Raw genomic sequence first — 27343 nt, 5'->3', positions numbered from 1 at the left:
TCCTCCACTGGATCCCCCCTTTCTAGCGCAAGATCGTGGAGAGTGCAGCATCCAACCACTATCAGTGATACACGATCTGGGGGGTTTGGAGTGCGCCTCTTGAATGGTCCAGGCATCGGAAGCGCATCTTGAGAAGACCGATGGTTCTGTCCACCACAGCCCTTGTAGAGGCTTAACTTCTATTGTGGCGCTGCTCAGCTTCTGTTCTTGGATGGCGGAGAGGCGTCATGAGTCACCCTCTGAGGGGATAGCCCTTGTCACCCAGCAGCCATCCATCCAGCCGGGCTGGAATACCGAAGAGCCTTGGCACCTGGGAGTGTCTCAGGATGTATGCATCATAGGAGCTGCCAGGGTACCTTGCACAGTCTTGCAGAATCTACATCCTATGGTCACACGCTATCTGCAGATTCATGGAGTGGAAACCTTTCCTGCTGACGAAAGCTCCTGGCTCATCCACTGGCGTCTTGATGGCTGCATGTGTGCAGTCTATTGCACCCTGGACGCAGGGGAAGCCAGCAATCACTGCAAAGCCTCTGGCTCGCTCTGCCTGGTTGGCCTCATCCAAGCGGTAGTGTATGAAAGTCAATGCACGCATGAACAGAGCATCTGTCACCAGCTTGACATAACTGTTGGCAGCTGATTGGGAGACTCCACAAAGATCACCCACCGACCCCTGAAAAGAGCCGGAGGCATAAATGTTGAGGGCAGGCGTGACCTTCAACGCCACTGGCATGGAGTGTCCACCCACACAGTTGGAGCTGATCTCAGGGCTGATCATCTGACAGATGGAGGTGACTGTCTCGCTTGAGAGATGGAGCCTCCTTCAGCATTGCACTTTAGGCATATTGAGGCAGCTGCATCACCGCCTGAAAACCCTGGCAGCAGGATTGTGGCGTCTTCTGCGGCCTCTTCTGCCTTGGACTTCCTGTTGGCCCTGCAGCCCTTGTGCCTGCACCTCTCCTCACACAGGTCGCTCCCCTGGAAGCTGAATGTGGACTCCTGGCCTCCTCCCCCTTCCCAGGTTAAGAGAAGGCTGTCTGATATCTGCAATGCCCCAAGTGTTATGATTGCTCCAGAGTCCTGAACTGAAGCCTGTTCTTTCTGTCAAAGCAGCTCTGAAGAGAAATGAAGTTGTCCTGTTCACACAAGCAAGTAGCAGTAAGTAATAAACTAAAGTACTAACTACTCGCATATACAAGCCCACTCACCCCTTTTACCCCGCCTATGGGTGAAGTTTTTAAAAATGTGGCCTACCCACCTGCCCGTTGCGCCTGTGCGACACCCTGAAAATCGCATGGGCTGCGAAAAATCATATTTAATTGCTGCCTCAAGGGCCTTAACTGGCCCGTTAATTAATGGCGGGCGTGCCTTGGAACTCATAACGCCTGCCTTCCGAAATATCGCGATGGCGCACAGTGACGTTGGGATGCACGCGCGACATCATCACGCATCATTTTATGTGTTGGTGCATCAGGCCCGCCCCCGCACACCGACTGGAAAATTCTGTCCTTTGGCGTGCATGAAGCTTCAGCAAGCCCGGGAAACAAGGAGCAGAGCTCAACAGCACCACCATTGTCGTCAAGCAACTACATATGACCAGCTAAGGCTGTGGTCACTTAAGGTATTGCAACCCAGGGAGCCAAACCGAGTCCTGAAAGGCTGTAAAGAAAAACCTGAATTGCTGCCCTGTTCCAGATAGTATTAATAACCCTGCAAAAAGCCACAGGGTGAACATTTCCAATACTCAATTGGAAGACAGCGGACCACCTATCTGAGCTTACTTTGTTCTGACAGTGCATAGATCTTTATTTTCTGTTGCTCAATATTTCCAAGTCAGATAAACAAGTCATTAAGATAAAAATTGCTGTAAGTAATGAAGGCCTCCATAGACTGAACACTTCAAGGTGATGACCTTAAAAAGCCAGATAAAATATGGTCAACTCTAGAAGATCAATTACGAATGAAGCTCAACTTCTGAATACATCATCTAGAATTCATGTCCTTTAGACAACAACACAACTGACAGAGACCATTGATTAATTCATAAGTAGATGCAGAGACAAGGGGTGTGATTGCGACTTTATGGCATTAGAGCTAGCTGACAAAATAATTGAGCTTCTGATGGCATCTATCCCAATAGAAGCACTCCAGAAATACCTCCTGGACCAACCCAAAGACTACAGTGTGGAAGCACTACTGCAAAGCGGACCTAAGTACAAAGCCATAAACCTGGGTAGACAGAGTCTACATGCTATGCGCAAGTCGTCCACCATTGGCATGATAGCTAATTCAGGCAAGTCTAGTAAGCAATGTGGGTGTGTGGCTCATAAATGTAGCCAGAAATTGTCCAACTGTTAATGATATATGCAAGGCATGTGGCACCAGAGGACACTGAAAGCATCAATGCAGAAAACAACAACTGGAACAAGTGGTTCAACAACACGAGCAGCCATAACCAGAGACCAGACAGATACACTGTCTTGGCTGGTTGGAATGCTGTATCAAACAGTGTCAAAACAAGATCCACAAAATGTCTAGCCAAGCTACACCATCAGATTGACACACAAAATAAGCAGATGTTCAGCATGGTGAACATCAAAGAATGTATTGGCACAGTGGTTTATATGATTATATGCCCACAGATGCAGGGACAGCCTAACCTATATGCAAAACTGGATACCGGTGCAGGTATAAACATTATTCCAATGCGCACATTGAAATGTATGTACCCACAGAAGTGGCAAGTGATGGTTCAACCAACTATTGCCAAACTCACTGTGTGCAAATAGCACAGAGATTCCGCCCCTGGGATCCATTACACTCAAGTGCTATTTGAACAATTCACCCTGGTCACCCCAGATATTTTATGTTGTGGACACCACAGGTCCAGTGACTACAGGCCTACTGGAGTGCAAGGACTTGTCCTTGGTCACCACCCAGGGTAACATCAAGACAATGACCAAGACCAGACCAGAAGGTGCATCACTGGAAACCCATGCTTACACTGAGAGAAGACCACCTAACTCTGCAACGCAGATCATCAGCCAATACATGTGGCACAGCGGAAATTGCAAACTTCATCATACTGCAGAACCAATGCAGAATTACTTTTCAGCAGACAAGTGCAGACAGCCCTCCCCAGTCATCACTCATTGATACTCCCAGTAATCACTCATTGATACTCCCAGTTGTATGTGATGCATTAATCGAAAAACATTGAAGATGAAAGATGCCCATGTTCTGCATGTGGGTGATGAATTACCCAACCGGAACATCGGACAGAAAGTTTAAGTCCAACACCCAACTGATAGCAAATGGAACCCAGCAGACGTCATCAGCATATGCCAAGAACCAAGATCATATAAAGTATGAACACCAAATGGCATGACAGTGTAACCCAACAGTTGCCGAATCAGAACACCACCACAAGCAGAAACACTGAGTAGGCTTATTGCGGATAGAATATGGTCTAAGACGCAACACAAACAAGGCATCCCTAACTAGCATTATGAAAACATGCAGCAGCCCCCAGCTAAGATCACTGTAAATAAGACTGGATGGATAAGCAAACAGCAGAATATATTTCAGAGACTTATAAACCTATTGTTTTACTTAAAGGTATATTCAGGCACAATGTTATTTTCTTTTGCTGTCATGTAAATAGTTTGATTCTTTAAGGGTAAACCTTTAGTTTATAAGAAAGGGGGATGTTGTGCTATGATGTACATATATCTTTAAGGTAACGTATCTTAAAATGCTGTCAATTGCCACCACTGAGACAGGATGTGATGTAGTAGTCCCATGGGCAGGATATTGAGGTCGGCGAGCAGGGGGCGAGACCCGCTCGCTGACACATAAAATGACACGGGATGACGTCGGGCGTAACTCCCAACTTCACCCCGCGTCATTTAAATTTTCAGGTTGGCGGGGACGCAGTCGAATCAGCTGTGCGCCCGCCGACCTTTCACCAGCCAATTGAGGCCATTTAAAAAGTAATTGAGCTAGTTAAAGGACCTGCCCGTCCATCCTTAAGGTTGGCGGGCAGGCCGGGAGCCTTGGTGGGATGAGGTTTCATGAGGGTTTTTAAAAATTTAATAAAAGTTTAATTAAAAGTGATGGACATGTCCCAACTCATGTGACAGTGTCACATGAGGGGACATGTCAGGGAAATTTTATTTTTCTATATTTAACATTTTTGAATTTGGCGCCGATCTCCCTGAGGCAGCACTTAGCCTCGGGGAGATGAGTTTGACTTAGGGAATCCCCCTCCACCCACACAGGGAGCGCATAGCCTTAATTTGCCTGCTGATGTAAAATGGCGGCACGCCCCCGATCGGGGGTGCCGATCAGAGAGGCGCCTGCATGCGCCCGCTCCTGAACTTCCCCCCCAACGGGGGGAAAATTCTTCCCCATGACACTGAACCCAGTATACAGCAGCAGCAGTTGAGGTCAGGTGTGCCTCACAGTCTTCTGGATAACACTATCTATATAAAGTCTTATCTCCAAATAAAGAACCTACAGATTTTTTCACCAATCCTTGTTGTATGATTTGTGAGTTTACATTGAATAGAAGAATGTAACACTGGGCAGTGCAATGCAATGGTTTTCAATGCGAGTAAGCCACATTTGAGACTGTGGTGACTAAGCTTTAAGTGATCTCCTCCAATGCTGGTTCAATAGATTCTCTGGAAGGGGAAGCTTGGGCACTAGTCCATGTTATTTTAGGGTCCATTTGCTGAGTTCCTGTAACAGGGTCTACAGCTCATGGATTTTAAAACTAACTTTTCTCATTCAATAATGCCTAATTCAACAACAAATTTACTGAGTAAAAAGCTGGCTTTCATTGCAATGCTATTTCAAATGCTTAATAATCCAACTACAATGAGTGAATAATTTAGAGAAGTTGCACTTTATGAGCAGAATTTTCAGTTTGACATGCGGGGGGCGGGCGCCCCATGTCCGTGCGTAAAATGACGCACGATGACATCGGGCGGGTGTCCCGACGTCACCGCGCGCCATCGCGATATTTCGCTGGGCGGGTGCGCGATGAAGTCCGATGCACGCCCGCTATTAATTAAGGGGCCAGTTAAGGCCCTTTAGTCTTCAATCGACACCAATTTTTGGGCGCCCATGCAATCTTCTGGTCGGCGCACGGGCGCAACGGGCAGGCAGGCAAGAGACTTTTCTATGAACCTCATCCACGGGCGGGATAAGAGGGCTCAGTGGGGTCGTGAATCTGTTTATTGGAGAAAGTGTTTTAAACTTGCCTGTGTGATCTGCAGTACTTCAGAACGCATCCCAGCAGCTTTTTCTGGATTCTTAACCTTCAGATCAGCACTCTACAGTGAGGAATCTTTTGCGGGCCTGTAGCTTTCAGGAAGCCTTCCCTTAGCCTGGGTATGGGATCTAATCTGTCCACTGGAGGCAGCTTCTCTGAGGAGGAAGGGAGGGCTAGACGAAGGAGAAGGCCAGGAGTGCACATTCAGCCTCCAGGGGGCCACTTTTGGGAGGACAGACACAGGCACAAGGGGCGCAAGGCCAAGAGGTATTCCAAGGTGGAAGGGGCCGCAGAAGATGCCACTATCCTGCTGCCAGGGTATACAGGCGGCAAAGCAGCTACCTCAATATGACTGAGGTGCAGTGCCAAAGGAGGCTTTGACTGTCAAGGGGGACGGTCAACTATATCTGTCAGATGATTGGGCCTGAGATCTCCCCTAACTGTGAGCAGACACCCCATGCCAGTGGCTCTGAAGGTCAGAGCTGCCCTCAACTTCTATGCCTCTGGCTCCTTCCAGAGCTTTGTGGGTGATCTTTGTGGCGCCTCCCAAGCAGTTGTCCACACTTGTGTCAAGCATGTCACAGACGCTCAGTTCAGACGGGCATTGACCTTCATCCACTTCTGCTGGGACCAGGCAAGCCAGACACAGCGAGCCAGAGGCTTCGCGGCCATTGCTGGCTTCCCCTGTGTCCAGGGTGCTATAGACTGTACACATGTGGCCATCAAGGTGCCAGCAGGTGAGCCCGGTGCCTTTGTCAACAGGAAGGGCTTCCACTCCATGAACGTGCAGATAGTGTGTGATCACAGGATGCTGATTCTACAAGTTTGTGTATGGTACCCAGGCAGCTCCCACGATGCCTACATCCTCAGACACTCCCAGGTGCCGGGGCTCTTCAGTGCTCCAGCCCGGCTGGATGGATGGCTGCTGGGTGACAAGGGCCATCCCCTCAGAAGGTGGCTCATGACGCCTCTCCGCCATCCAAGAACAGAAGCTGAGCAGCGGTACAATAGGTGCCATGCCTCCACAAGGGTTGTGGTGGAGAGAGCCATCGGTCTTCTCAAAATGTGCTTCCGAAGCCTGGACCGCTCAGGGGGCGCACTCAAGTACCCCCCAGATCGTGTATCAGTGATAGTGGTTGCATGCTGCACTCTCCACAATCTTGTGGTGGAAAGGGGGGATGCAGTGGACGATGAAGACGTCGACGCAGTGGCTGTGGCTGCATAAGATGAGTCCAGCAGTGAGTCCGAGGATGAGCATGCGCAGGGAAATGTTGAGGGAGTAGACGCTGACCTGGGACTACTCCAAGAGGCAGGGACACCCGGGATGCTTTAATCCAATGATTAAGCTAGCACAACACAGATGGATCACCAGGACCAGCCTTGCCTGTCGCCTCGATACTCCACACCTAAGTGCCAAATCTGCCAGGTCATCAGCAATAACTAAGGGCCTTGTACATAAAAAGGAATGCCCAGAGAAACACTCATGACACTTTTCTTAAACATACACATGCAGAAGAAATGAGCCACCCTCAGCCATGGTCACACATCTGGCATTTAATGTGTGATTCTGAAATTCTCACAATTATGAAACACGAGTGTAAACAATCAAAAAAAATCATAGGGATCTAATCTCGGACCAACACAACTGCACCAGTTAAAAACCCGCGGTGTGCCTAATGTACCTTATGCCTCCGTTTCCGGGTGCTACGTCTTGATGCTGCCCCATCGCTGGGAGTGGCATCTGAGACAGCCTGCTCACTCTGCTGTCCTGTTGGCCTCGATGGCCTTGGCGGTCGTCCTCTGGCCCGTGGAGCCTGTGCTGGCCCCACCTGGGAAGGAGCTGCCAGTTCCACAGCTGGCATCTACCCAGTTGTTGCAGTCTCACCGGATGATACGGTCACTGGGATTGGGGTGGAGGAGCTGGTGCCCTCATCCGGAGGGCCCTGAGAGGAGACCGCAGAGACGACAGACAGCTGCTGCACCAACATGAAGTCACCTCGAACCTCCCTGCTTACTGTGGATGGATGGGCAATGAGCTGGGAAGCTTGATGCCCACACTATCTCCCACACTGGCAGTAACCAGCTGAGTTCATTGTCGATGTGAGGGCTTGCTGGTCAGAGCTGATGGGTCTCCTGGAGGAGGCTTTCCATGAGAGTAGCCACTCTCTCCATGGAGGACGCATGGCGCTCGGACATGAGGCACATTGTTTCGGTGATCATCTACGTAGACTCCTCCACCACGGAAACCAAGCCAAGCATAGCCTCATGTATCACCCCCAGATGCTCCCGCACGCCCGGCTGCATTTCCTGCAGCTGCTGCGTCGCGGACGACTCCAGAGGCACATCATCAGGCACCGACTGAACATGTGCCTGGTCCCCTGCAGTCCGACTGCTGGCGCCATGGGCACTCTCTGTCTCTGCCAGCTCCTCCAGCGATGGTGAAGTGCCCTCACCACTGTGCCCTGGGACACTCGCCAATGTTCTAACTCCCATTGAGGTGCTAGTATCTGCACTGGTGCCTGCCTTGCAGAAATGGTGTGACGCTGGTGAGACTTCAGGGCCCTCAGGTGTGAGAGGGGGTCTCTGTTGCTCCTCCTCCCGGCCGTGCTCTGATGATGCTGAAAGGAAGAACAAGGACAGCGGATCAGTTAGCGTGCACATGCTGACAAACTTCATCCTTGTCCCCTTGGCTCATTATGTGCTCAACCTTCCAGAATCAATTGACACGAAAATTGTTGGGGTGGTAAATAGTGAGGAGGATACCCTTAGATTACAAGAGGATATAGATGGGCTGGTCAGATGGGCTGATCAGTGGCAAATGGAAGTTAATGTGTGTAAGTGTGAAGTGATGCACTTGGGCAGGACAAACAAGGCTCGAGAATACACGATGAATGGTAGGACCCTGGGAAGTAACGAGGATCAGAGGGACCTTGGTGTGCATGTCCACTGGTCCCTTAAGGTAGCGGGACAGGTAGATAAGGCAGTTAAGAAGGCATATGGGATGCTTGCCTTTATTAGCCGAGGCATAGAATATAAGAGCAAGGAGGTTATGCTGGAACTGTATAAAACGCTGGTCAAGCCACAGCTAGAATATTGCGTGCAGTTCTGGAATCCGTGTTATGGGAGGGATGTGATTTCACTGGAGAGAGTGCAGAGGAGATTTATCAGGATGTTGCCTGGGCTCTATAGTTTTAGTTATGAGGAAAGATTAGATAGACTGGGGTTATTTTCCCTGGAGCAGAGGAGATTGAGGGGGGACATGATTGAGGTGTATAAAATTATGAGAGGCATAGATTGGGTAGACAGGAAGGAACTTTTCCCCTTGGTGGTGGGATCAATAACCAGGGGACATAGATTTAAGGTAAGGGGCAGGAGGTTTAGAGGGGATGTGAGGAAGAATTTTTTCACCCAGAGGGTGGTGGGAATCTGGAACTCACTGCTTGAAAGGGTGGTAGAGGCAGATATCCTCATAACATTTAAGATATAATTAGATGTGCACTTGCAATGCCATGGCACACAAGGCTATGGGCCTAGTGCTGGAAAATGGGATTAGAATAGTACTTGTACTAGTTAGGTACTTGTTTGACTGGCGCAGACGCGATAGGCCGAAGGGCCTTTTTCTGTGCTATGACTGAATGACTCTATGACCCAGCAAGGTTGCAACAATAACTAATTTAACAATCTTCAGTGTTATGGCTGTTGGGAGGACAATGCAGACTTCACTGTTGGCCTTAAATACCTGGCCGTGCTGCGCCATCCTCACCAACACCAGTAGACCTGGGTGCATGGTGCTTCTCCAGCTCAAGGGCCAAGGGCCTCCTGTTTGAAACGGCTTAATATGCAGAGCTATGCCTGGCTGCCTCCAGTCCTCGCATGCTCGGACACGTTATGAGCATTCTTCTCCTGAAAAAGAGAGAAGACCATTCATTAGGGCAAATTGCACATGAACTCTGCTCGCGCACGCCACACCCCAGCCAGAGTGGGGCATATCAGGCCTCCAGTGCCTCCTCTCCCTGCTGCTGCTGATCACTCAAACCGAGATGCGAGGCCTACTCCCCACCCACCCCCCCAACACATGTTGCCTACAACACATTAGGAACCACATGGTATTTCCTCCCATAGCAAGGAGGCGCAAGCATGTGCAGCATAGAGGGCAACAGATGGTTCTTTGCCACGACACCTTGAAGCTCCCCTTCCACCATCTCATCACCCGGAATAGAACATGTTCTGGAGTTCTGAGTATGCGCCTAGCTGCAGCACCTCCAGGTTGCCCCCAAACTAGTCATGTGCGACTAAGAACAACACAAGGTGCGGGGGAGAACTCATCTCCTCATGACCCACTCAGGCTGACCTCAGCATGGACACTATCTGCTTGGCCATCCAGCAAAGGAAAAATGCTCTAAATGATTCAAAGCAGTCACGACAGTAAGACTTGCAGGAGGGGGGCTCAGAGGGTAAGGCTACCTGCTGGGTTAAATGCCCAATGCCAAGATGGTACTCACACTGCGAGAGCACAACAAATCATTGAAGCACTTGTGGCGCTGGATCCAGATGCGCCGAACCATGTCGCAGGAGCTCACCACCTCCACCGCCACCTCCCAGGCACATTTGGTCACGTGGTGGGGCCTCCTCCCATCCTGGGAGACCAACACCTCCCGCTGTGCTGCTACCTCCCCGAGGAGGGCAGCAAGGCACTCATCAGAAAAACTAGGGGTGGCACACTCTGCAGCCTGCCCTGCTCCTCTGGCCTTCCCTCCAGCCTGGCCTGCACACCCAAACCCCTCTGGTGTGGCCTAGAACTGACCATTGTGAGCAGCCTATAGGAGGCTGCCAGACCTTTTAAACAGACAGCCGGGTCGCCATTGGACCCGCTGGTCTGTGCATGCCCGCCGCCGCCCGCACACTCCCGCTATCCACATGGGTCGGCAAATGCGTTGGGCGGGCCTTAATTGGCCCGTCCACATAAAATGGTGGAGCAGACCCGATCACGGGCGGTGATCGGGTCTGCGCCCACCCGCTCCCACTCCCCCCCACCCCCCCACCCCCACAACCAAACAGAAAATCCTGGGCTATGTTTCAGTAGCCACTTAAATTGGTGGGATAATAGTGGTCTGCTTTTATTTCCAAATCCTCAGGAGTGTTCCAATCAAAGAATACCAAAGATAAACAAGAGACGTGGTATATCTACAATGTTCTTGCTCCAACCTGGGGGCCATCTAGTTTGCAATATACAAGTGCAACATGTATCATAGTGCTACTCCCTTTCCATTGTTCAGTACGACAAAAAGATTACATTTTAGCCCAGAGACTGTACACTGCAAAATCATACATAACCAACAGGAGTAAATTCTTGGTGACTTGCTGCAGTACATTCAGTAGATAGTACACATTGCAGTCACAATACCCTTGTCCAGAATCTTTGGCTCGGCGAGCAGGGTTGGGGCCCACACGCCGACACGTAAAATGATGCGCGGTCTCGTCGGGCGTGCGTCCTGACGTCACTGCGCGTCATTCTGATTTTCAGTTCGGCGGGTGCGCATCGGAGTCAGCTGTTGCCTGCCGAACTGTCAAAGGTCTATTAAGGCCAATTAAAAACTAATTAAACCACTTAACAGGGTTACCTGTCCAACCTTAAGGTTGGCGGGCAGGTGAAGAGCCCAGGCGGCCTTCGCATTTTTCATGAAACCTCATCCACGGGCAGGATGAGGTTTCATGAGTGATTTTTAAGTGAAATAAAGATTTTCATTAAAATTCACAGACAGGTCCCAGCTCATGTGACACTTTCAAATGAGGGGACATGTCCTAAAATTTTTTTTTTCTTTAATAAAATTTTTGAAACTCAAACTGATCTCCTTGAGACAGCTCTGTGCCTCAGGGAGATTTCTGCACTCTTTCAGGCCCCGACTCAGCCTGCTCCCCCCACCAGCACAGGGAGCGCTCAGCGCTTTCGGGTGCGCGTCACGCTGGGCGGGCCTTAATTGGCCCGCCCGTGTAAAATGGCGGCGCGCAGCTGATCGTGGGCAGCGATCGGCTGTGCGCCCGCCCGCGCCCACTCCCGCCCAATCCCCCTAACCGGGAGAAAATTCTCCCCCTTGACTTTTATTGTCATGGTCATTGGTTCTCTGATTTTCCCTCTTTTATTTCTCCTGAACTGTAAATGTGCTTTCCTACACACACACACCCATATCCCTTCCTATGCCCTCACTTTTTTCACTTAATTGATCCAAAAGAGCAAAATTGTGGTTAACTTCAGATTTTTAATCGAGTTTGATTCTTAACACTATCCTTGGATATTGGCCTTCATTGAGAATTTTATTTGGGAATGGAAAGCTGACTTAGATCATTCTGTAGAGGATGAAAATACCTCAGTCAAATCCATGCCGGCATAAGCTCCAATATATATTATGCAGCAATTTTGCAGTCAATCAATTTTACTGTTTGTCTCTGCAGTGTTTTCTTAAAGGTAATCCCTTTCCAATTTACTTGGCTAATTAAAGCTAGAAATGTTACTGGCGTCTCAATGCTACACAGAACTGATTATTCATGCTATCAATCATAAGCAAAAAAAAAAAGAAAATAAAGGTGATCTGCATGAACCATTGAATTGTTCAACTTCAAGCTAAAAATGAGGTGTCAGCTGTGGCTCAGTCCATAGCACCCTCGCCTTTGAATCAGAGGGTTGTGGGTTCATGTCCCACTCCTGGAAACCAAGAACTGTGATTGTACCCGAAAGGGTCGCAATCTGTGACTGTTGATAACTCGAAAGAGTTTCAAGCTAAAAATGCCTCTTATTTTGGGGTATTTAATTGATGGGCCTAATTGAGAAGTTTTTTGGATGGCACCTGGAGCCAAGGGAGTTGGAGCCCAAATGGACTTTCTTCATTATTCGTTCATGGGATGTTGGCTGGGCCATCATTTATTGCCCATCCCTAATTGCCCTTGAGAAGATGATGGCGTGCTGCTTTCTTGAACTTTCTTGAACAGTCCATAGGAACATAGGAGAAGGAGCAGGCCATTCAACCCCTTGAGCATACTCTGCCATTTAACTAGATCATGGCTGATCTTCTTCCTGACTATCCCATAGATTTCTAGATACCAATTACATCATTGACTATCTACCTCTGCTTTGAACATACTTAATATCTGAGCCTCCACAGCCTTCTGGGGTAGAGAATTCCAAAGATTCACCACCCTCTGACTTAAGAAATATCTCATCAAATTGGTCCTAAATGACTTGCCCCTTATTCTGAGACTGTGTCCCCCTGGTTCTAGCACCTGCCCCCAACCGGGGGAAGCATCCTCCTTACATCTACCCTTTCAAGACCTGTAAGAATTTTGCACACTTCAAAGAGGTCACCTTTCATTCTTCGAAACTCTGGAGAATACAGGCCCAGTTTCCTCGTAGCACAATCTCACCATCCCAGAGATCAGTCTGTTGAACCTTCATTGCACTCCCTCTATGGAAAATATATCCTTCCTTAGGTAAGGAGACCGAAACTGCACATAATACTTCAGGTGTGGTCTTACCATATACAATTTCAGCAAGACTTCCTTACTCCTGTACTCAAATGCCCTTGCAATAAAGGCTCACATACCATTTGCCTTCTTAATTGTTTGCTGCACCAGCATGTTAGCTTTCAGTGCCTTATGAACAAGAACACTGTGGTCCCTTTGGGCATCAACACTTCCCAACCTCTCCCCTTTTAAAAAGTGTTCTGCATTTCTGGTTTTCCTATCAAAGTGGATAACTTCACATTCCTCCACATAATGTGCCAACTGCCATGTTCTGCCCACTCACTTAGCCTATCTAAATTCCCTTGAAGCCTTTTTGCATCCTCCTCACAGCTCACATTCCCATCAAGTTTTTTGTCATGAACGAACTTAGAAATATTACATTTGGTTCCCCACATCCAAATCATTGATATAGATTGTGAATAGCTGCGGCCCAGCACTGATCATTTGATCATTGCGGTACCCTCTAGTCACAGCTTGCCAACCTGGGAATGATCCATTTATTCTTACTCTCTGTTTTCCATCCGTTAACCAATTCTCAATCCATGCCAGTATATTGCCCCCAATTTCATGTGCGCTAATTTTGCTTACTAACTTCCTGTGTGGGGCCTTATCGAAAGCCTTCTGAAAATTGAAATACACCACACCCACTGGTTTCCTCTTATCTATCCTGCTAATAACATCCTCTACAAACTCCAACAGGTTTGTCAAACATGTTTTGCCTTTCATAAATCCACGTTGTTTCTGGCCAATCCTACCATTATTTTCTAAGTGCCCAATTATCACATCCTTTATAATAGTTTCTAGCATTTTCCCTACTACTTATGGCAGGCTAACAGGTCTGTAATTCCCTGTTTTCTCTTTCCCTTTTTTAAATAGTGGGATTTAATTTGCTACCTTCCAATCCACAGGCACTATTCCAGAATCTAAAGAATTTTTGAAGATAACCAACAATGCATCTTCTATCTCTACAGCACCTCTTTCAACATTCTGGGATGTGGATCACAGGCTGAGGGGATTTATCAACTCTCAATCCCATTAATTCCTCCAGCACTACTTTTTTACTAATACTAATTTCTTTCAGGTGCTCAATCTCACTAACCCCTTGGCTTCCCAATATTTCAGGGAGATTTTTTGCATCTTCCTCCGTGAAGACAGACACAAAGTATTTATTTACTTTCTCTGTCATTTCCTTATTACCCGTTATAAATTTTCCATTCTCTGCCTGTAAAGGGCCCAAATTTGTCTTTACTAATCTTTTCCTTTTTACATACCATTAGAAACTTTTACGGTTCATTTTTATGTTCCTCGCTAGTTTATTTTCATATTCTATTTTCTCTTTCTTTATCAATCTCTTGGTTCCCCGTTGCTGAATTTAAAAATGCTCCCCACCCTCAGGCTTACTGCTTTTTTTGGCAACTTTATATGTCTTTTCCTTTGATCTAATAAAATCTTTAACTGCTCCTGTTAGCCACGGCTGGATTATTTTTCTTGCTGGCTTTTTGTGCCTTAAGGGAATGTAAATTTGTTGCAAACTATGAGCAGAATTTTACATTCAGCGTGCGGGCGGCGTCCGACATGCCGGAACGTAAAATGACGCGCGATGATGTCGGACGTGCATCCCGATGTCATCGCGAAGTCACGCGATATTTAGTTCAGCAGGCACGCGTCGGAGTCAGCTGCACGCCTGCTGATAATTGATAGGCCTAGTAAGGCCATTAACCAGGTAATTAACCTGACTTTTATGCTGCCCGTCCAAACTTATGGTTGGTGGGGGGTGTAAAGGCCAAGCGGCCTTTACGTTTTTTAGGAACCTCATCCATGAGCGGGATGAGGTTTCCTGAAGCTATTACAAATTTTAAAAACAGTTTCATTTGAACGTAAAAATATGTCCCATCTCACTTGACAGTCACATGAGGGGATAGGTTTCATTGAATTTCTCTGCTCGTTATTAATCTTTTCATGAAGCGCTTCAATCTCCCTGAGGCAGCCCTGTGCATTCTTTCGCACACATGCGCAAACTGCGCGCCAGGCCTGGCTCTCCCTCCTCCTCCCGCCCGCACTGTGTCAATTCCCATTGACTTCAGTTTTGCTAGGGATCCTAGATGACACACTTGGTCAAATGCTGCCTTGATGTCAAGGGCAGTTACTCTCACCTCACCTCTTGAGTTCAGCTCTTTTGTCCATGTTTGGTCCAAGGCTGTAATGAGGCCAGGAGCTGAGTGGCTCTGGCGGAACCCAAACTGGGCATCAGTGAGTAGGTTATTGCTAAGCAAATGCCGCTTGATAGCACTGTTAATGACACTTTCCATCACTTTACTGATGATCTACTGATGGGGCGGTAATTGGCCGGGCTGTAAATGTCCTGATTTTGTAGGCCGCAGGGTAATGAAGTGCTTGCCTACATCATGCTGCTTCATACAAGCTACAATGCTTATCATATGAACAGAAAGTAAAGCTTCAGGATATGAAGAGAATTATTGCTTTTGTTTGCAACTGGAAGACTGTGTAGAATGACCCTTGAGGAGGAATGCAAAGAAGCATTTGGTAACAAGATATTGCTCACTGGTAAAATTATTTGTTTTTGATATAAGAAGTGATAGAATATGAAGGGTTAATAATGTATTTGTAACTTTTATATATTTGTAACTTTTGTTTTCTTTTGTAACTTTCCAATTTCAAATGTTTACAGACGAATAACAGACTTAACTGAAATATAAAGCATTCAGGCTTAAATTTTAAATCAGTTTGCAGTAATTATTTTCTATGATTTTTTTACATGTGTGCTGTTAAAGGTTAAGAGAATATTCAACATTCATTGGAGATGTTTTTGGAATTTGTCTGTCTCACGCAGACCTCTGAGCACTATGAGTATATTCCATAGTTCATAGCAATTATCCATGTTAACTTAAGCTGGGCACATGGACTATCCCATTAATTCTATGCACGTTCATGATTCAGGATCCTTGTCTGCTAACAACATCATTACAAGCTGAGGTAAATAAACAGCTGATCCATCTCCATTCTAGGTTGGGAGATAAAGCTCATTTTCATATTTCTCATTAATTCAGCTTTTGTACTTGTTGCAGCAGGTGGAGTATTTTATTCTCTCATCTCATTAATCACTCTCAGGCTGAAGAACAGAGTTGAATTAATACCTGACCAGAACGGGAGACAGAACAATCCATTACTGTGCTCTCAGTAGCATATCACATTGTGAAAAGTAATGTGCTATTACATGACCTAGGCAAAATATACATGTAAACAAATGTATGACACCTGTGTGGAAAATCTGCTTATAATTGTGACAGACTGATAGCACAGATCTGTCCTTCTGAAGTAAATGTGTTACCTTTTTGAAGGCTATGGCAGATGTTCTAATACCAATTTCGAAGACTCTTAGTTATTTCTGTTTCATATTATCTTTTAGACCATGTTATGGGACAAGCACTATGGCAGGCATTTGTGTAACATAAAAATTGCTCAGTTCCCAAGGCTGCATTATAATTAGGGTGGTGTCTATTTTTACCTTGATTTTCTCTACATAGAAGTTACTCTCCAACACTCTTCTGTTGGGACTGCCATCCCAGGGTACTGCATAGCAACCATTGTTAAGAACCTATAAAACTCATTGCTAACTATTTGCCAGATTTGAATCACAAGTCCTGGGATCAAAACCTAGAGCCTCAGAGGCAGTCCTTGTATCCTATCTCTATGTCCACATGTATTTTTTCCTCACACATGTCATACAATCTTTCCCTTGTTATTCAATTTTTATAGAATACTTGAAAATCATTATGGACTTTGTAGAAGCATAGTTTTCATTATATTTTAAACAGTTTAAAACACAGTACCAGTTCTTGTTAATGCTCTCTTGTGATTTAGAATAAGGGCTGTTTGTAATCGGGGTTTTATTATTTTAGAAAAGACAAAAACATGCATTTTACCTGCAGACAAACTATAGAGACAAATATATGCTAAAAAATTATGCATTTTCAAATTAATGTAACTCAGGTTAATTATATAATTATTGTTGTAGATGTGAAGCAGTAAGCTGAAAACCATTTTCCTCGTGAAGACTAATTTGTTAACATGTAACAAGTGTTTTCCTTGCACAATCCATTTTATAGCTACTGAAGTTACAGTAGAAGCCACCACAATTATGTATTATTAAAATAAAAAGCACAATTGTATCTTATTAAAATAGAAAACACCACACATTAATAAAACCACACCCAAGTTTCTATTTAACAATGGAATACAAATTGTTTTAGTGCATACTTCACACTTAATATAGTTTCAGCCTCATGGTTTCTTTTGTATAAATTTATGTAGCTAAAATAGACATTTTAGTAAGTATTTTTCTGCCTAAATATGCAATGCAACTGGGATTTTTCTACTTTTTTCTTTTTTTGTTCAGTTATTCAGTAACTTTTCAGCACACAACTACCTCTGATTAAAAAACATGGAATACATCAAATGAAAATGCAGCGTTGCATTGTGAAACATATTCGAAGCACAGTGACAAATGTCTTCTGTAACCACTTTTGTAACTGCTGTGATATAGTAAACAACGCAGAATGATGATAGAACCTCAAGCAAAATTCCTATGGTCCAGGTTGAATTAAGGGAGCTAAAAAGAAAAACTGCACAAACTTATTTAAAACCCTTGGGCCAAGATTTTTCCTTTGGCGAGCAGGAGTGGGTGGGGGCGGGCGCGGAGCCGATTGCCACCTGTGATCATCTCTGCGCCGCCATTTTATGTGGGTGGGCCAATTAAGGCCCACCCAGTGATACCTGTGCGGGCGGGGGGAGGAGGAAGAGTCGGGGCCAGTGCTCTTTCGCGCATGCACGTGAAAGAGGGCAGCAACCTCCCTGAGGCACAGAGCTGCCTCAGGATGATTGAATAGATATTGAAACAATTAAATAAATAATGTAAAAATGTATTAAAACATGACCCCTCATGTGACTGTGTCACATGAGTGGGGACATGTTTTATATTCATGAAAATTTACTTATTTATTTAATGAAAAGTTCAGGAAACCTCATCCCGCCCGTGGATGAGCTTTCCTGAAAAACACGAAAGCCGTTTGGGCTTTTCGTCTGCCCGCCAACCTTAAGTTTGGACTGGCAGCATTCTTAAGGACTTTAATTAATTTCTCAATGGCCTTAATAGGCCGTTCACATTTCGGTGGGCACGCAGCTGATTCGGGCACGCGCCTGCCGAACGAAATATCGCAATGGCGCACGATGATGTTGGGACGCACGCCTGACGTCATCACACATCATTTTACGCGTTGGCATGTCGGGCCTGCCTTTGGAAGAAATTCTTGCTTTTTAGATTTTAAACGATCTTAGTAAACAGTCTAAATTCACAGAGTTCCAATTTTTTGTCAGCAGGAAGATGATAATGATTTTCTCAGGTAACTACAGGGATAACATTGAGCAGAATCTTATGCGCTTTAAAAAAAATAATTGCTGGGCGGGATTATTTCTGGGTCCCTACCCTACGCTTGCCTGCAACATGCCCACCGCAGATCTAATGGGAGGCGGCACAATAGCTGCTCAATTAAGGATGGCAGGCAGGATCCTGAGGCTGCAGATTGGGCCTGCAGCCTTGGAAGAATGGCAGCCCCAACTGCAAAGGCTGGCTGACTTCCCACATGTGTGGAGCTCAGGGGCTACAGTAGTTGTCAGCACAGATCGAATAGTGTCAATGAGCTCTTGAAAAAAATATTAAGGAACTTTCCATTGGAATATCACTTTCTGATCTTTCATTTTATGCTGCTCCAAAATCACATTTTATGAATCTGACTCATTGGATTATTTGATTCAAGCTCAAAAAGCATCACTTGGGTGGTAATTTGATAAATGTTATGCAGTGATGTTTGATTAGGTGTTTCTTTCTTGCTTTACACATAATTTATGAAGCGTACTGGAATTCTTCAACTTCAGGACTGAATTTTCAAATTTCCCCATGGGACCTATCTCTGTAATCTCCCTCACCCCCATAACTGCCCAAAATCTCTGGGCTCCTCCCAATCTGACGCCTTGTGCATATGCAATTTTAATTGCTCCACCACTGGTGTTCGTATCTTCAGGTGGCTAGGCCTTAATCTCAGGAATCCCCTTCCTAAATCTCACCATCTCTCTATCTCTCTTTCATCTTTTAAGACACCCCTTAAAACCCATCTATTTGACCAAGCTTTTGGCCATCTGTTCCAATATCTCCTGATCAAAAGTTATTTGATAACACTCCTGCGAAGTGCACAGGAGTGTTATCAAATACTATGTTAAGGGCATGAAATAAACGCAGCTTGTTGTTGCTGAACAGGTACTAGGAGTAATAGAGGAGGGGACTACAGGAGGAGGTATAGGAGAAAAGGTTGGAGGCAGAGGAGGGAGGTACTGTAGAAGAGGCTATGGGGCCAGGGAGAATGGGAAAGTGTACAGGAGGAGATTGTTTGGGCAAGGGGGTAAGGGAGAAAGGGGTACAGAAGGAGGGGTTACAGGAGGAGGGGGGGGGGTGGAAGGAGGGCATACGGGACAAGGTGGGCATGGGAGGAAAGGGGTACAAGACAGGGTGTACAGGAGGAGAGGGTATGGAAGGAGGGGGCATGGGAGGTGAAAGGTGTGGGAGGAAGAGGAGGATATGGGAAGTGGAGGGTAGTGGTGGAGGAGGGTTTGGAAAGAGGGGGTATAATAAGAGGGTGGTGCAGGAAATGGGGATATGGGAGGATGAATATGGGAAAAGGGCATATGGGATGGTAGGCATCGGAGGAGGGGTTATTGGAGGTTGGTGCAGGAAGAGAGGCTATTGGAGAGTCGGGATGGCAAGAGGAGATATTGGAGGGTGGGTATGGGAGAGGACAATGGGAGGGTGTGTGCAGGAAGAGGGGTATGGGAGGATGGGAAGGGGGCTTTGGGAGAATGCATATGGGAAGGTAGGTATGAGAGGGTGGGTACAGGAATGGGGTAGGGAGGGTGGGTTTGGGAAGACCGGGTACATGAAGGTGGGTGCGGGAAGAGGAGTGCAGTGACAGTAGATATGGGAGGGTGGTTATGGCAGGGTGGTATGGTAAGGTGGATGCAGAAAGAGTGGATATGGGAAAGGTAGGCACAGGGAGGGAGGTATGGTAGAGTGCTGACAGGATGAGGAATTATTAGAGGAGGGGTTATGGGAGGAGGGTATACAAAAGGAGAGTGCATGGAAAGATTGTGGTACAGGAAGACGATGTATGAAAGGAGGTGTACGGGAAGAGGGTGTATGGAAAGATTGCATTACAGGAAGAGGGGAAAAGAGAGGAGTACATGTGGAGGTATTGGAGGGTGGGTATGGGAGATGTGCTTTATAGCAGGAAAGGAGTACAAGAGGAGGGTGGTAAGACAGGAGGATGGTATAGGAGGAGGGCTTATGGGCGTATGGGTGTGTAATAAGGGGATATGGAGGCTTGGTTGGCTTTTTAATTTAATATTTCCTAAGTCAGAACCAAATGGGTTTTTTGGTCTTTCCTGAGATTGGTCACTATTATTTGCTAGATTAATTGAAAAACTGTTCTCTCACTCTGTACTTGAACAAACTAGTTAAAACAACTCTTCTGTTAGACAGTTATAGGCCCTTGTTAACACAGATGTGCTACAGTACCCACATGGCTAATAGGCATAAAGTGTGCTGATAAGGACAGCTAAAGTATTTATGGTCTGTTAGAAGTCCTAATGTACAAAGGCAATTTTGAATCATAAGATATTTTGATGTGACGGATAGCAGACAATTAACACCTTGTTTTAGAATGACTCCTGCTTTGCTGCCATTTAAAACAAATGTGCATTTTACAATCACTAAAGCTTAAAGGGATATTTTCAAGGCCTAAAATGTAAATGCTATTTTAGATGAAATTTAAGCAGCAGTGCTACTAATATATGTAGTGCTGTCACTGCATTATGACAGTTAGATTTGCAGCCCAGAAGGTTTTAATTATTAATCACGCCCTCTGAGAAACAGATGCCATAATCATTTGAGATTCACCAAATCAAAAGTAACGTGCCTGCATAATAAGGTCTCTGTTTCCCTGTATTCTCTGCAGCTTGAGATGGAGTCCTTTATATTTCAAAACCACTTTCTTTTGGCTTGACTTGTACGAGCAGCATCATTCTGAAAAATGGGCTCCCAAGTCATTATTCCTATCAGCTTTCCTTCTTAGAGGCCAATCTGAGAACTCTCTGAGCTCACTACCAGTGGCACATAAGGAATGATAGCAACTGGCATTCATATTATTTTGTTGCTGTAACCTGCAGCTACGATGGGGTGAATTTTAACTTTGTGTGGTAGTGTAAAATGGGTGAGAGTGATTCGACACTCAGTTTGATACCTCTCCCAAATTGAAGCCAATGGAATAAAAAACAGGAGCGATGTAAGACAATTTGACATTATCGCAAAATGTCAACATCTACCCCAAACAATGATCACATGACAGAAAAACTGAAAATGCTGGAAAAACTCAACAGGTCTGACAGCACCTGTGGCGAGAAAAACAGAGTTAACGTTTTGAGTCCATATGACCCTCCTTCAGGGAGATTCCGGATTGCCACACGAATCAGTGACGACTACCTGCATGTTCTTTTCCAGGCTACTTGGGAAAGGTGGGAGGTTCTCTTCCCCTGGGACAGGAGGAGGAAACCTCCTGGGCTAAGCAAGCCAGCCTGAATGGATGCCTCAGAGGAGGGAAGCAACCATTGGGTTGCAGTGCTGCAAATGCATGAATGATATTTTTCATTCCAGCAAGGTGAGTGAGTACACCATACCTCAATTACCTTTGGGGTTTACAAATAGCTATATGTGACAGTGTGGTTGTTGGGAAGCAGTATCCTACTCAGTTGATGGCATGGAGTCAGTTCACTACAGCTCCCATAAAGGGAATAGATGCAGCTTGATCAATGTGTACTAGTCTGTAAATGGTGACACTTGCAATGTTAATCCAGAATGCCCCCAAAATGGATACATTCGAGTGCCCCCAAAATGGACAGCTAGGCTGCCACCCATTTAGGCATAGTGTTCTGCCATTATCGGGAAACTACATTGTTCTTCTCCTGCAGCTTTCTTTCAACTGAGGTAGGCAGCAACAGTGGAGTTTGAAGGTGGACCTTTATTTGACTGGAAGGGTGATGAGTGAAGGGTCATCTGAATCCTGTAGATATGAGCACCTCCTGAGCCTCCCTTGTGCCCATGTCATTGCATCTTCCATGTGGCCCCTCAAGTCTTTCCAGATGCTGTGCTGGTTATCAGCTTCCTTATCGTCTTCCTTGTCTGAGGATGCCCCGTGCTGCACTATATCCTAAGTGGACAGAGCCTCCCCACCCTGCAGCACCAAGATATGCCGACTCTTGTCGGGATGTATTGGAGTGCCCTTCTGGAGGGATTCAGGCACTGGAATCTCATCCTGAGGAGACCTATGTTCAATGGTGACTCAGGTAGGTATTGTGTTTCTCCTCTACCTCCGTCCTAGGCTCCCTCACTGGAGTCAGTAACTATCTCTTTAATGGGTAGCCCTTGTTACCAAGAATCCAATGATGAAGGTGCACAGGGGAAGTGAAAAGCTGATGCAACTGGGTGTGCCTGAGTATGTAGGCGTTGTGGCTGCCCCTAGAATGGCAGGCATACAACTACAGGGTTCACTGACAGATAGTTGCATTTTGATAGAATACAATCCCCTCCTATTAATGGAGGATGCTGGCTGCCCTGTGGAAGCCTTAATGGCCACATGTATGCAGTTTATCACACCTTGTACATTGGGGGAATCCTGCGATGGCCCCAAAATCGATGGCTCTCTCAGACTGACCATCCAGATCAGTGTAATTGTGCCTGTGTTGGCTGGCTCTCCAGAAGAGGGCATTGGTCATTGGCAGTGGGTGACCACCAAGGCCAATGGGACTCAGTTCATCTGTCATCATGACACAGATATCTGTGATGGCCTCTTTGGAGAGGGGAAGACTTTGGTTACACTGTCACTCTATCAGCTGGAGTAGCTCCTCCTCTGTCTGTAGACTCTGGCTACAGGGTACTTTCTTCTTTGCGCTAGAGCCTACTAACACTCTGAAGCTTTCTTCCACTTCCCCATCCCAAGGTTACACCTGCAGGTGGCCCTGAGGTTGTTGCTATCTGGGTCCCTGTGGCTGCACTTCCCTCCCTCTTTGGTTTTCCTCATTGCTGGAGGACTTGCTTTCTGAGTGCATGATGTCCATGGTAGATAGGCACTCCTGGTCTCAATGACCAATCTCCCAGCTGCTTCCTTCAGCCACCCACCCCATCACCTGTCAACCCCTTTTCAATCCACCCACAGTGCCAGCAAATGGCTGCCTGATCCAATGGCTGCTGAATTCAACACTGAACTGACCTTCCATCCTCATATATCGGCTGGGGCTCTGATGTACTGTGGTGCCCATGCCCCTTGTGTAAAATTGAAACAGCCTCATAAAATCCCTGTCATGTGGCACTTTAAATGCCTTAATTACTCTGTTTTCAGATCCGCAGACTCTCTCAGCTTGACGTACGTCCGACCCTCATAAAGTTCCCCTTGGCGTGATGACATTGGGACAGAGCTCTGAAGTCTTCCCATGCAACGCTACGCCATCCACAGCCCAACAGTCCCCTCACTGGCTCCAAGGCTGTCAGTAAATGGGCCAAAAATCCCAGTGCAGGACTTAATATTCCAGTGCAGTGCTGAGAGAGTTCTACATTGTTGGAAGTGCTATCTATAGTTAAGGCATGAAACTAAGGTCTCGTCTGTCCCCTTCGGTGTGTGGAAAAGATCCCATGGCCCAATTTCAAAGACAGCCAGTGAATTATCTCCAGTGTCCTCGCCAATATTTGTCCCTCAATCAACCTCACAAAAACAGATTATCAGGTCATTATCACATTGCTAATTGTGGGGGATTTCTGTGCACTAATTGGCTGCCACATCTCCTATATTACAACAATGACCACACTTCAGAAGTACTTATTTGGCTGCAAAGTGCTTTGGGACATCCAGTGGTCATGAACGGTGCTATATAAACGCCAATCTTTCTGTTTTCTTTGCATTGTTCATTTCTGTTTGAATATTTTTCTCAAAGGACTCACATCACTTTTTCCCTTGTCATACGACATGAGGACATTTTCCAGGATAATAACTACTGATCGAGTTGGCCGAGTATTAAAGGACATAGCTGCTGAATTGGGTCTGTGGCAGGTGGTGAGAGAACCAACAAGAGGGAAAAACCTACTTGACCTCGTCCTTACCAATATACCTGTCACAGATGCATCTCTTCATGACAGTATTAGTAGGAGAGACCACCGCACAGTCCTTCTGGAGATGAAGTCCTATCTTCACATTGAGGATACTGTCCATCGTGTTGTGTGGCACTACCACCGTGCTAAATGGGGTCGATTTTGAACAGATCTAGCAACTCAAAACTGAGCTTCGACGAGGTGGTGCGGATCATCAGCAGCAGCAGGATTGTACTGAACAACAATCTGTAACCTCGCGGCCCAACATATCCCCCACTCTACCATTACCGGGCATCAGCCCTGGGTCAATGAAGAGTGCAGGAGGGCATGCCTGGAGCAGCACCAGCCATACCTAAAAATGCTACAACACAGAACTACTTACATGATAAACAGTGAAAGCAGCATGCAATAGACAGCTAAGTGATCCCACAGCCAGTGGGTCGGATCCAAGCCCTGCAGTCCTGCCACATCCAGTCGTGAATGATGGTGGAGAATTAAACAACTGGCTAGGAGAGGAGGCTCCACAAATATCCCCATCCTCAATGATGGGGGGAGTCCAGCACATCAGTGCAAAAGACAAGGCTGAAACATTTGCAACAGTCTTCAGCCAGAAGTGCTGAGTGGATGATCCATCTCAGCCTCCTCGTGAGCAGATGCCAGTCTTCAGCCAATTCGATTCACTCCATGTAATATTAAGAAATGGCTGAAGATATTGGATACAGCAAAGGCTATGGGCCCTGAAAATATTCCAGCAATAGTACTGAAGACTTGCACCCCAGAACTTGCCACGCCCCTAGCCAAGCTGTTCCAGTACAGCTGCAACACTGGCAATTATAGCCTTGGTCCAAGAGAGCAGAACTCTGGAGCTGAGGTGAGAATTGACATCAAGGCAGCATTTGACTGAGTGTGCCAACAAGGTGCCCCAGCAAAACTGGAGTCAATGGGTATCAGGGAGAAACCTCTACACTGGTTGGAGTCATACCTAGCACAAAGGAAGATGGTTGTGGTTGTTGGAGATCAATCATTTCAATCCCAGGACATCAATATACACCATCTTCATCTTCCTCATCAATGACCTTCCCTCCATCATAAGGTTAGAAGTGGGGGTGTTTGCTGACGATTGCACAATGTTCAGTATCATTTGTGACTCCTCAGATACTGAAGCAGCCCATGTCCAAATGCAGCAAGACCCAGGCAATATCAGGCTTGGGCTGATAAGTCACAATTAACATTTGCGCCACACAAGTGTCAGGCAATGACCATCTCCAACAAGAGAGAAGCCAACCATCGCCCCTTGACATTCAATGGCATTACCATCGCTGAATCCCCCACTATCAACATCCTGGTGGTTCCCATTGACCAGAAGCTGAACTGGACTAGCCAAATAAATACTGTGTCTACAAGAGCAGGTCAGAGGCTAGGAATCCTGTCGAGAGTAGTTCACCTCCTATCTCCATTGAACATACAACCATTGAAAAGTTACAGAACAAAAAGGGGCCATTCAGCCCATTGTGTCTGTACTGGCCGAAAAATAAGTAAAAAACTAGCCGCTTATTCTAATCCCACCTTCAAGCACCACCATTCACAACGGTCCGTAGCCTTGCAGGTTACAGCACTTCAGGTGCTGATTCAAGTACCTTTTAAATGAGTTGAGGATTTCTGCGTCCACCACCAAACTCGGCAGTAAATTCCAGACACCCACCACCCTCTGGGTGAAGAGATTTCTCCTCATGTCCCCTTTAATCCTTCTACAAATCACCTTAAATATGTGCCCTCTGGTAATTGACCTCTCCACTAGGAGAAACAGGTCTTTCCTTTCTACCCTACATAGGACCCTGATAATCTTGTACACCTCTAATAAGTCATCCCTCAGCCTCTTCTGTTCTATGGAAAACAACCTTAGACTATACAAAACCTTTCCTCATAGCTGTAATTTTCAAGCCCTGACAACATTCTTGTAAATCCCTGCTGTACTACCCAAGGCCTGGCCACCATCTACAAGGCACAAGTCAGGAGTGTGATGGATGAGTGCAGCTCCAACAACACTCATGAAGCTCAACACCATCCAGGGCAAAGTAGCCCACTTGATTTACACCCCACCCACCACCATCAACACCCATTCACTCCACCACCGAAGCATGGTAGCAGCAGTTTGTACCATCTACAAGGCGCACTGCAGCAACTTGCCAATGCTCCTTCGACAGCACCTTCCAAACCCATAACTTCTACCATCGAGATGGACAAGGGCAGCAAATGGATGGGAACACCACCACCTTCAAGTTCCCCTCCAATCCACACACCATCCTGACTTGAAACTATATCGCTGTTCCTTTACTGTTGTTAGATTAACATCCTGGTATTCCCTCCCTAATAGCACTGTGGGTGTACCTACACTGCATGGACTGCAGTGGTTTGAGAATATGGCTCAGCAACACCTTCTCAAGGGCAATTCAGGGTGGGCAATATAAATGCTGGCCTCGCCAGCGACACCCACATCCTGTGGAAGAATTAAAATTAATTAAATAAGCAATCTTTAAATTGACTTTTGGTACAGTTTCTTCTCCACCTGATGTTTGCTTTGAGTTCATGGGTCCCTTTAAGAACCTTTGACAAAATGTTCACAGCACATTGAAAAAAAAACAGCATTACAAGCAAACAAAACTAACACGAACTGGCAGTGGAGCTATTCTGTAGTCGTATCATAATTAGGTCATATTGCATATTAAAAACAAAATTAAAAACAAAATATTAAAAACAAAATAATTATAACTCAGCCCAAAAATTGCACATGCTGACTTCAGAATTCTGAAGTTCTGCAAATAAATTCTAAGCTTTGGTTTAGAAATGCAATCCCACTGCTCCGAATGGGATGCTTAAAATGTCTAATGTTTCAATTGATGGACAACCTCTATGTGTACTCATTTTGCCCCAGAAATGCCTGCCATATTAGGTAATGATCCTCTCCAGGGCTCCAGAGCACACTGCAGAGGCAGAATTTTCAGGCTGGCGTGCGGGCGTGCGCCCGACCCGCTCAAGCGCAAAATAGTGTGTAATGACATCGGGCAAGCGTCCCAACGTCATCCCGTGCTTGTGCGATATTTCGGTCGGCGGGCGCGGACAAAAGTCAGAAGCGTGACCGCCGACAATTGAGAGGGCAATTAAGCCCATTAAAGTTGTAATTGTCCCCTATTTTCGTGGTCCGTCGAACCTCGCAGTTGACAATGGGAGAATCGGCCAGGCAGCCTTTGCATTTTCCATGAAACCTCATCCAAGGGTGGGATGAGGTTTCC

Source organism: Cetorhinus maximus, chromosome 2, assembly GCF_964194155.1.
Source record: "Cetorhinus maximus chromosome 2, sCetMax3.hap1.1, whole genome shotgun sequence".
NCBI lineage: Eukaryota > Metazoa > Chordata > Chondrichthyes > Lamniformes > Cetorhinidae > Cetorhinus > Cetorhinus maximus.
The sequence above is the reverse complement of the archived record's forward strand: the minus strand, read 5'-3'. Positions refer to the sequence as shown.